Raw genomic sequence first — 12232 nt, 5'->3', positions numbered from 1 at the left:
GGGCGGGGGCGGGGCCGCGCCCAAGCGGGAGCGCGCTTCGCGGCGGGGCTCGCCTCCGGTTCCCGAAGGCGTGTCCGGCGGGTCCCTGCCCGAGGCGTGACTCCTCCTTTAAGGGGAATTTTTCTTTGGGAGTGGAAAATGGGAGGGCTGGAGCTAGCGAGATGTCGAAGAGACTGTCTGCGTTTAAAACCGCAAAGTTTAGGGAGGTGGGCAGAAGAAAGGACGGAGTGTCCCTGGAGCCTGCTATAAGTAACTCAGCAGCTGGTTTCTTCACTCAAAGGATAAGCAGGAGCAGGTGACCGCGACACACCTCCACAGGGGCGGCCCTTGGGGACCCCGGCTCGCTCCTCCTAACCTGTGGGCTTCATTCAATGCAGTGCGGGCTCTAGGGATCTACACACATCATACTTACACGAGTAGTGTTTAAAGACTGCAGGGGAAATACACCAAGAATGGTGACAGTGTTAATGCTGGGATTACAGAAGGTTTTTATTTTTGAAAATTTGTATTTTTCAATTTTTCTAAAATAATTTTTATGTTCGGATTTATTACTTTTATAAAACCACCTTTGCTTTATGAAGTAAAATCGTGAATTCTGTAAATAGTTTTCTGAAATACAGGGGGGAGAGTGTAAAGGAGTAGATGGCTATTTAAAAGAAAATCTGGTGAAGCTTTTTGTAAATCAAGGCATCTGTGTGTGCAACGGCTACCTAGTTAACTTGTTTTAAAAGTTTGGATGCTGGGTTTTCTTAAAGTTAGAAATGTCTTTAAATGTGAAATTATAACTTGAATCACACACCTCCCCTTCCAAAGAAAGGATGTAATTTTCCATCCGAAGATGTCTTTGAACTCTCTGAGCCATGTGTAAGAGACTGGAAGACAGTGACACCCAGGGAGCTTTCCATTCTGCCCCTCACTCCAAGAAATTGGGCTAAGAAGCCATGTGTAAAATTGCATTAAGATTCAATGTGGGGAAATGCCAGTGTTTTTGTTCTAAGCCTGGCTGTCAAGTCAAACTGGACAAAGTCTCTAGCAGCCTAATAATATGGATGTACTTGAACTGCAACATTTTTTTAGGTCGCTCAGTGACTGCATGATGAGGAACAATAGGAAGTTCTAAGAAAGGTAATGGTAATTATTAGAGTAAGAAAAACAAATAAGTTAAATTTAGGTTTACAGTATAAATGATTAGCAAAACACATTAAACCAAATCAGCAAACATGATTAGTATATATTATATCACACTAATATTATATCACACTCCAATCATAGTCTTTTGGGGGGGGGGGTCCATTAATATCTATCCTCCTAAACAAGACAAGGACCTTGGCACACTTTACTTATTGAATATCCCCTCTTCTTCGCTGTTAGTGTTATTTAAGATTTTATCTTTTGAAAAAAAGAAACTTGTGCTTATTTTTTAATCAGTCAATACTTATTTGCATTGATCAATTTGTATTAGTCAAGATCAGTGGCACGTGGGTGGGGAAGAGGGTGGCTGTAGAGCAGGTTGATCCAGCAGGGAAGAATACTATATTATACTGACCCTGTCTGACGGAGTGGACCTAATAGTCATGGGAAACACAGGACAAACAGAAGCACCGTGAATTTGAGTAAAAGAGCGAGAGACAGTTGAAAACAGAGTCCATGGGGCCCCAATCTTATGTGAATATAAGCTGACAAAACTACTCATTAGCAAGCACGGGCCATTTCTTATAAAAAAATAAAAAAGAAAAGATGACTCCGAATACAGAGGAAAGAGCCCAGAGCGCAGAGCCAAGAGCTGCTGAGTATAACTCCCAGGAAGCAGGACTGGGACTTAATGAAGAAACTGGTAACATGTTTCCAACTAGATTTTATAATCAGGGTGGATGAGTAACTGCTGTTTGCCTCCTTTTTCCCCCTTTTGAATGGGACTGTTTACTATCCTATGCCTGTTTTACCATTGTATGTGGATCTATATGGGTGGATAATTTTTCTCTTTTGCTCACAGGTCTTTAAGTTAAGAGGACATGCACTTGAATATAGACTGGACTTTGTGATTGGCTTCACCATGTAGAGGAAGTAATGAGATAGGAGGTGCTCAGTTTCCTTGGGTTGGGGTTTCAGGACACCCCATTGAGTTTCAAGCCACTCCCCAAGGTCTCAGTCCCCTCCTCTAAGCCCTCCCCTAGAGGAGAATTACTGTTGCTGATTGCACCTATTTTCAGCACCAATAGGAGAAATTGAGACCCCAAGGGGCAGATTTGTAGCACTCCAATGGCTGAGCATGCTCAGTAAAAAGGAGTTATAGAACCCCAATGACTGAGCATGCTCAGTAGAGAGGAATCTATTCTTTGAATGATGTTCCTCTAGAGCAGCTTGAGAGAAGTGAATATTCTAGAAGTTTTCCAGTAGGTATGTTGGAATTAGCCCAATGAGCAGGCTCTAAAAAGGGACCAACTCAACATATGCAAGACTATGTTACATAACTGGGAACCACCCATTAGTTAATTATTCATTAAATAGCACGAATATGTATTAGACAGCAGAACTATAAAAGTTGAATACCAGTTGGAGGCAGAGTTGTTGCTCACTCTCTTTGGGGTCAGCCTGCCCTTTGCCTGAGGTGTGTATTTCTTTCTTTTTGCATCAGACTTGCCTTTAGCAGGCTGTTGTTCCCTCTGAGGCTAGCCTGCTCTTTGTAAATGTGTATTTCTTACTTTTGTGTTAAACTTGCTGCAGTTGGATGCTTGCTTTCCTGGGGCCAACCTGTACTTCGTTGGCAGAAATGTGTATGCTTTGCTTATAGGTTAAACATATTTCTAAGGGCAGCTGCTCACTCTCCTGAGCCAGCCTATGCTTTGTACTAAACTTTAAATGTGTATTTTTCACTTCTGTTGTTAAACTTGGTGCAGGCCCTGCTGGTTCTCTGGAGTTAGGCTGCACTTTCTCTGTGAAGCCTATACTTCTTAACCATTACATTAAACCTTTTTTCACTTTGTACTGTGCCTCTACTCTTGAATTCTTTTCTGTGGTGGAGTCAAAAACCTGCTAGAGGACAGGGTGGGTTGAGGCAGGCTGCTGGGCCTTCCCAGACCCTCTCCTCTGATACCAGTGACATTCGAGGACTTCCAAAACTAACTTAGGAAAAGACTTGCAGCTTTTGTCTGGATCTCTCAGAATGCTTGGTCTTTGGGTATTTCCTCTTAGAACCCAGCTACCATGCTTCAAGAAGTCCAAGTCAAATAAAGAACTGCTCTGGTTGACAGCCCCAGCTGAGCTCCCAACAACTGCCCACCACATGAGTGAGCCTTCTTGAACATCCAGCCCAATTACGCCTTTGGATGATTCCATGTCAGCTACTGTCTATTTGTAACCACAAATCCAAACTGAGAATCCATCAGCAAAGCTCAGTAAACCCACAGAATCCTGAGTGAAAATAAAGTTTTCATCCAGTAAACGTTAAGTGGTTTATCACACAGTAGTAAACTGGAAAAGAATTTAATAATAGAGACAAGAACAGAAATCAATAAAAGAATTTAATAATAAACTCTTTTTCTTATTAAAATAAAAATAATTTAATAATAGAGGGCCGGCCTGTGGCTCACTTGGTAGAGTGTGGTGCTGATAACACCAAGGCCGCGGGTTCGGATCCTATATAGGGATGGCCGGTTTGCTCACTGGCTGAGCGTGGTGCTGACAACACCAACCCAAGGGTTGAGATCCCCTTACCGGTCATCTTTAAAAAAAAAAAAAAATTAATAATAGAGACAAGAGCAGGAATCAATAAAATAGGAAAAAATAAATAGAACAGATTGTTAAGAAAGTTGGTTCATACAAAGGTGAATGATGTAGATACAACTTTGGTCTGATTGACTAATAAAAAACAGAGAAGTTAGAAATTAAAATACAGAATTTTAAAAAGGAGAACAAATATAGCCGCCACAGAGATTTAAAATAATAAATGTATGTTATAAATAATTATTAACTAATAAAATAAAAAGCCTAGATAAATTGAACAAATTCCAAAAAAAAAAATATATATATATAAAGCCAAAATTTATAAGAAATAGAGAATTTGAATACATCATAAGCATTGGAGTAATTATCAAAACACTTCTCTTTCAAATTACCCGAAACCCAGATGGAATTACAGATGAGCCCTATCAGACTTCCAAATAAGAGTTAATCCTTTTTTATACAAATTGAGAAAAAAGATGAAGAGGTAAAGCCACCCGGATCTTTTCATGAAGCTAGTATAATCATGATTTCCAAACCAAACGTGGAAGAAGAAAGAAAACAATAGCCCATTTCCACTTATGAAAATAGATGCAAAAATTCTAAAAGAAATATTCTGTAATCAAATCCAAAAGTGTAGTAAAACCAAAATATAAACAAACAGAACAAAACAAAACAAAACAGTGACAATACCATTCCTGATTCTCTTTGCCCTCTTTTTCCTTTTGCACAGCATGTATCACTTCCAAGCTTATTACATATTGTCTTTTATTTAATGTCTGTCTCCTCATGGTTCACTGATCCTAGGCTCCTAGAACAGTCTCTGGCTCAGTAAACATTTCTTCAAAGAATGAAAAACATGGCAAGACAGGGCTTATGTTTGTATTACATGGTGTAGTGTCCTGGATTTAAGCCGTGCTGTGACAAAAATAAATCTGTCATGGGGAGTACATGGGCAGATATTCCAGGGGAGGGAGAGTCTTAAGAGGTGAGTGGATGGTGATGAGAGGACTCAGTAGTAAGTTTGATTGTGGGTTAGAGGACCTATATCATACACAGAATCTGTGCTTTCACGATTCACAATTTCACAAGTTCCGCAAAGAAGGGGCACCTCTGTACAGAAACAGAAACTCTGTTAATAAAATACAAGGGAAAGAAACTAGCCACCATGGTTTTCTTCTTCCTCCTCCTCTTCCTCCCCTGCTGTCTGTAAGGTGCTTGGTGGTTGCAAAGGAGGAAAGAGACAAGATCTCTGGACTTCGAAAGCTGTCAAAAGGGATAATATCCACCCATGAAAGTAGAAAACACTTGTAGAACTGTGTATGAATAAGCTTCACATAATAAGATAAACACTCCACATATATGGTGAGGGCATGAGATGCAGAATAGAATATAGTTAGATAGAAAGGGGGCTCATTTATTGATCAAGGTCAGTTTTGAATCAAATCTTGAAGAAAGTAGTAGAAATTGGCAGAGAAGGGGAGGCAGGAAAATTGGCAAGAAAAGCTGAAGGCCAGGAATTAGCAACGTCATAGAATCATAATTTGAAGGCCATTGTGTTCAACTCCCATCTAAGATTGAAATCTGTTATTGTTACACTCTCTTTGTCACCTCTCTCCTCCTGGATGATGGAGACACAAAAAGGATTACTCAAAGCCCATTTCTTCTGAGCAGTGAGAAGCCCTGAAGGAGTTAATTTTCCAGGAACCCTCAAGAGAGAGGCATTCCTCCTTGGAAAAATAACCCTGGACTGGGGTTCTTTCTCAGTATTTATTCTCCAGGCCAGAAAGTCACAGAAAAGGAATATAGGTGGAGTTATGGCTAAGTATAGTTTAACAACAGAGGCTGGTAACATCGGTGAAATAACAAAGTGACATTCCATAATGCAATTTGCAAAAGGTTTAGTAGATCCACCAACAAAAGCTTGTTCTTAGCAAATATTGTCTTTTCCTACAGCAATTTCCTCAGTATTTTTACATAACAATCAAGTAACTTTAGATTAACCTGCTCCAAGGGCATCTGTCCTTGAGCCAACAACTTTGCTGGGTTACAATTCATTATCTACAACAGAGACTCTAGCCCAGGGAAATTTCCCATCTTTTGCAAGTTTAACATTTCCATGTGTAATTTCAAAAAGTTAGGCTAAACCTGAAACTACAGGGCTTTGGAGGCTAGGCCCTGTGGAATACATTTGCTTTATAAATGTTAGTGTACTCCACAGTTATGACATCTGTAGTGGATACTATTCAATTGTCTGTCTCACACCTCTTTTTTGGGAAACCCCTCCCCATCTATTTGGTTTTAGTAGTGTCTTCCTGAAAGACATGAACCTTGACCCTGTCCAGAAATGGATATGCCATCCAAGATAGGACAGTCTCTACTATGGGAATTTGGCATTAATACTAGAAGAGAGTAGTCCTTTCCGTGGGTGCTTGCACTTACAACATTTAAACTTAGGAGCTATAGGTAATCATTTTCTACCATGTGGCCTGCAAAGCAGAGAATGGTGCTCTGCAGTGAGAACGAAGGAGAGCAAAATACGTGCACAGAGAGGGACCTAGAGAGATGGAACCAGAGTCACCAGCCCTGGCTCGGCACTATTCCCAAGACTGAAGGTAGTCCAGCCATTGCATATTTTTTTCTTGCTAAAGTTATTTTGAATTTGTCTTCTTTTGCTTGCGACCAAAACTCTTTACCAGTGCAAACTTGACCTGGAAAGGCTGCTCCTTGGATCTCAAATGATGTTTCTTCTTCTTTTTTTTTTTGTCTTTTTTTTTTTTCCCCGTGTCCAGCAACGGATCGCAACCCTCCATTAGGGCTAATAAAAAGCTTGAATAGTATAAAAGGGCTGGAGGAGGTATTGTAGAACCTTTCTAGCACTTATGAGAGGTAAATTAACACCAATTGCTAAACATAGAAACTGGATAAATTTCAATATTCATTTAGAAATTAATTTTATGATGCTGTCCTAAGTATTAAAATACAGGTTATACTTAAATCATTCAAAGTTTGGCATGTTCACACATGTGCACAAAGTATTTGATAGATATTTACACACTGGGAGACACAATTATGGTCTGACTTTGGAGTTTTGGCAGATCTGGGTTCAAATTCTGGCAAGTTTCCCTACTAGCTTTTTTTGGGTGCGTGTGATCCGAACCCTCGGGCGGGAGCGCCGCCGCGCTTCCCAAGCGGCGCACTATCCAGTGCGCCACCGGGCCGGCCCATGATGTTTCTTCTTAACCGATCATGGAACTTGGTCTTGCTGTGTCCCGTGTCTGGGAGTAGGGGTGGGGCCTCCATAGCTGCCTGCCATTAAGCAAGAGTGATTCTCCCTAGTAGAGTAAGGGTGATGGTGGCTGCAGATGGCCCTATCTTGGATGGAGCCCCAGAAAAATGACTGGGCACGACTAGTGCCCTTTTAAAAAATTTCCAGCCTTCCAAGTTGACAGATCAACCACATAAAAATGCTTGAAATTCTTTCCCAAGGGGTAGGTAGATCGCCAAACAGCAGCTAAGTTGAGGAAGAACAGAGCTTTTCACTCTACCTTTGTCATTCCTTTGAATCATCCACGAGAAGAGTCTTACAGATTTAGGGTTTAATGAAAAGCATGCTCTACATGTACTTTCCCACTCTCTGACCTCTCTTTTTCTTTTCCCAAGTCCTCTCCTTTTTTTGAAGCTCTCTTCTTTTATGTCCCTCAGTCTGGTGTTTGCCCACAAGAGGAGAAACTCTTGTCTCCTTCTCAGGTCTTGCAGACTTGAGAGCCTCAAATCTCCACTGCTCAGCCAAAGCTGCTCCAGAGTGGGATGAAGATGTGCACCTGAGTTATGGCTTAGGTTTTGAATCTGATTCTGCCATTTACTGGATACGCAAACTTAACTTCTTTGTGCTTCGGTTTCCTCATCTACAAAATGGGAGCAGTAATAATGATGATGATAATAATGATAATAATAATAATACCACATGGGGTTGTCATGCGAATTAAATGAGCTAATGTATGTAAAATAAGTAGGCGAGTCACAGGCACACAGTAAATGCCTGTAAGTGTTAGCTACATCATTGTTATTACCATTGGTTCTAATTCCATGTGTGAGACAGAGGTGGTTGTTTCAACTCATGTCCTTCTGGGCGGCAACAGTGTGATGTTTTCTGTCTCTTTGGCTTAAGAGGTAGGAACACCTCAACAGAGGGGCCACTAGCATATGCGGAAAGTGTTCTTACCAGGACTTTGGCTTTGTCTCTTGAAAAGCAATAACCCAGGCATGTGCTCAGACACACTTTGATTTTTTTCTGAGTCTTGCATGCATTACGATAGACATTACACTAGCTGTAAATGGTTCTCTTAGCCATGCAAATAGAAAAAGTTTGTTAGATTCCATATTGCTCCTACCACTCCCCATCCTCAAGGGGATGGTTTCACATTCATTCTGCCATTGTAACACAGCATCCCTGACAGATGTCTGTCGGCCCAGCCTCTATTCGAATAGCCTCAGAGATGCGTTCACTACCTGCCAAGGATATTTGTTCCACTGACAAACACAGAGATTTATCAGAATATTCTTTGGTAGGTATAACTGAAATGTATTTCTAAATGTTATTAACATTTCTAAAATGTTATTTTCACCCATGGCCTTTACTTTGCCTTTAGAGTAAAGGATATTAAGCTGTGTCCCTTTCTAAGCATGTTGCGTTTTTTCCTATGTGATATGCAGGTTTAAGGGACCTCAGCTCCTGTCATGTTCGTTTTGCCAGTCAGCTGCATCTGTGTTGGTTACAATTGAATCCAGAAGAGTAAAAGCCTCTTGAGCTGCCTGTTTTTCAAATGTACCCCATATCATTCCACAATGGCAGACACAGGGTTACTTGCAATTAGGCCTCAAGTTGTGCCAGGTTTTGGATATCCATGTGCACACTCTTTACTTACTAAAAGACGTGCAATTCTTCAGCTTCAACTTGGAGCTATTCTTTGCAGGTTGGCGTTTTCACAAAGCTCATTAAATGACCCCAGTAACAATACCTTCTTCTACAATTCCATCAGATTTTCTTGTTTCCTGTTCACATCCTCCCTAAGAACGTTTAGGAATTAAACACCGTACACCTTTGCAGCATTATGTTCCATGCTACCCCTCCCACCTGATAGATCTGGCTCTTGAGACAAAATATACTTTCTGATTGCTGTATTTTAGTCCTTGGTTCTTTCCTCTCATATCTTGAATATAACTGTGAGATTGTACTTTTTTGTTAGAATATCCAGATCACATTTTTAAACATTCTGCATGCAGTGGTCCACCAATATTGGACCCATTTTTTCATTAGTGCACTTGAGAATTACTGGATCCCTTCTCTTCTGGGCCTCTGCATGAGGTCTCTCACTCAGTGTGCCAGGCCAGTGAATTTCCCGCCAAACACGCTTCCTAGGCACTGGTAACATATTTCTTCTCTTGGTAGGAACTCAGCATTCTGGTATTATATGTTGTGCTCTATTAAATCAAAGTTTTCATATTGACACTACCATTATTCATTGCCAGACACCTAGGCGTTTGTTCCCACTTCAATAGTTAAGAGAAGGTAGTGTCTAAGGTATTTGATGGGTCTTGGAAGGCTCATCTTCATAAGGCACTGATTGAACTTTGCCCTCTCAAACACATTCAGTACTTCCCCCTTTACAAGGTTAAAGGCAAATTCTCAGGCTTGGCTTTTAAGCTTATGTGTAACCTGGTTTCTACCCAAGTCATATTCTATGACATTTTTCCCCTTTTTATTGAAGTATAATTTATAAATGATGAAGTATACAAATCTTAAGTGTATAGTGTGATATATTTCTACACTGTGATCATCATCCTGATCAAGATATAAAATATTCCAGCAACCCACTGTTCTGTCATGTACCTCCCTCCCAGTCAATGCCCATTCAGAGGTAACCACTATTCTGAATGCTATCATCATAGATTAATTTTTGCCTGTTTTTAGACCTTCATATGAATGGAATCAAACAGTATGTGCTCTGGAAAATTGAGCCTAACTAAACCATTTTCATTGGAAGCCACCTCTCTGTGTGTTACCCTTATCCAGGATTAGATTGTTAACATCTCAAAGGAAAAAAGTGTGTTTCATGATTCTGAAAGGGCCTTTTTCTGTTCTTCCTGAGCCCACAGTTGTAATTTCCCAACTGGTCTTCTCCAGTTACAGTATCTTTCATACCACCTTCTCACCTTCCTATGCCATCTTCTTAAAGCACATACCTGGGCATGTCTCTTGATCAAAAAGATACAATGATGGATGATAAAATCAAACTGTTGCGAATGAGATTCTAGGCCAGCACTGTTCATTTAATGTATATGCAAGCCACAAGTGTAATTAAAATTTTTCTAGTAGCCACATTTTTAAAAAATGTGAGAAGGAACAGATGAAATTAATTTTAATAACGCATTTTATTTAACCCACTATATCCAAAATATTATCATTTCTGTGTGTAATCAATATAAAAATATTGAGATATTTTCCATTCTTTTTCTCTTTGAGACTCAGATGCCTCATCTGTAAAAGAATAAAAATACTTCATAGGTTTGTAGAAGATGAAAATGTGATAATGCCTGTGAAGCCTGTTGTATTCATTTCTTATTGCTGCTGTAACAAATTTCCACAGACTTGGTGGCTTAAAACAACACAGGTTTATCATTGTACAGTTTTGGAGATCAGAAGCCTGAAATGGGCTAAATCAGTGTCAACAGAGCTGCATTTCTTCTGGAGGCTCCAGGGGAGAATCCGTATTTCTTGCCCTTTCCAGCTTGCAGAGGCTGCATACATTCCTTGGTGCCTGACCCCTTCCTCCATCTTCAAAGCCAACAATGTAGCATCGATTCTCTATCTCTGGCTTCTGCTTCTGTCATCACATCTCCTTCTCTGGCTTTGTCCCTCTTGCCTCCTCTCTCTGTATTAGGAAACTTGTGATTACATTGGGTCCACCGTGTTAATTCAATATAATCCCCTATCCTAAGGTCTGTATCCTTAATCACATCTGCAAAGTGCCTTTTGCCATGTAAGGTAACATCTTCATACATCCTGAGGATTGAGATGTGAACAGATTTGGGGGCTATTATTCTGCCTGCTACTACCATGCATTAGCACAGTGCTTGTCCACTGTAAATGAATGTTTTCTCCTGTTATTATAAAACCTAGGTTATAATTCTTAGTAACATTGTATTATCTATGTTTCTGTGTTTGTGTTCTGTGAATATCTCATCCCTACCACCTAGCACAGTGTGCTGCATGTATTTACCCACTAACTCATACGCTTCATTCACCAAGCACCTTCTATGTGGAAGTCATGGTTACTAAGCAACTGGGAACACAGTTCCCATCCTCATGAGCATGTACTGTCAAGTGCAGACCTAGAACAGGTGCTCAAATATTTATTAAATGAATTAATGAAGCAAAACAGCTTACACTTCTGAGCACATCAATGCCTTAATTCTCACCATACTCTTCCTGAAATATTCTCTCCCACTTGTTCTTGTCAAAACTTATCCATTCTTCAACTCTACCTGCATTTGCTCCTTATGAGGAAATGGACATTGTAAGTGAATATGTTTCTTGCCTTGGTTGGTTAGCTAAGAAATTTACTGCGAGGTTGGTGGCCTGTTCTTTAGCGACTATATAAGACTATATGGTCACTTGCTGGACACTGTTCTCTAATCTTGCTTTTACTTTCTCTCATAATTTCTCTTCACTGTAACTCTCTCTGGTATATAACTTTTTATAGTCTAGCTATGTTTTTCTAAGTCATCTTAAGACATTTGTGAAGTGATATAAGATGTCTGTGAAATGAAGTGGCGATAAATAAGTCATTTAAAATGTATTATCCTCCTGTGTTAGTCAGGTCCTCCAGGAAACAGATGCCAAGATCAAGTTAGAAGCGGAGAAAGTCTGTTGGGGGTAATGCCCATGAAAGATTAATGGGTGAAGGAGGAGTAGGCAGGGAGAGCCTTTAGACTGCAATGCAGGTTTGGTATCTATGAAAGGAGAGGGAGAAGGAAGATAAGATAGGGTAGGAAAAGCCTCCGACTACAGTGCAGCTCTAAGAAAGTCTTGGTCAGCCTGAGTTCCGGTGTAAAGATTGCCCATAAGGAGTGCTTGCTTGGGCAGAAATGGACAGGCCCTAGAACTCCAGCCATGCTCTGCCATTGGCTGTGGCTACCCTGGAAGAGTGTGGCTTTAGGTCAAATGCTGGGATGGGTCACACAGTTGCTGCAGCTGGAGGCTGTCAGGTAACTAGACTCTTTGAGGTGGGATCTCCTCTGAAACGAGGTCTGAACTGCAGTGCTCCAGGATGGGCACCTGCCAACTATACTGAACACTCCTGGAAGCAAATAGTGTCTTGTCCCTTTGCAACCTTGTCTATATTACAAGTGTCCAGTTACTATTTCATTAATTACTTTTTTTTAAAAGAAACATTGGTAATATAATAGCAATAGCATGATGTGGTAGAGCTTGGACTTTAGGGACAGA

The sequence above is a fragment of the Galeopterus variegatus genome, unplaced genomic scaffold (assembly GCF_000696425.1).
Source record: "Galeopterus variegatus unplaced genomic scaffold, G_variegatus-3.0.2 Scaffold587, whole genome shotgun sequence".
In the NCBI taxonomy this organism is placed as follows: domain Eukaryota; kingdom Metazoa; phylum Chordata; class Mammalia; order Dermoptera; family Cynocephalidae; genus Galeopterus; species Galeopterus variegatus.
The sequence above is the reverse complement of the archived record's forward strand: the minus strand, read 5'-3'. Positions refer to the sequence as shown.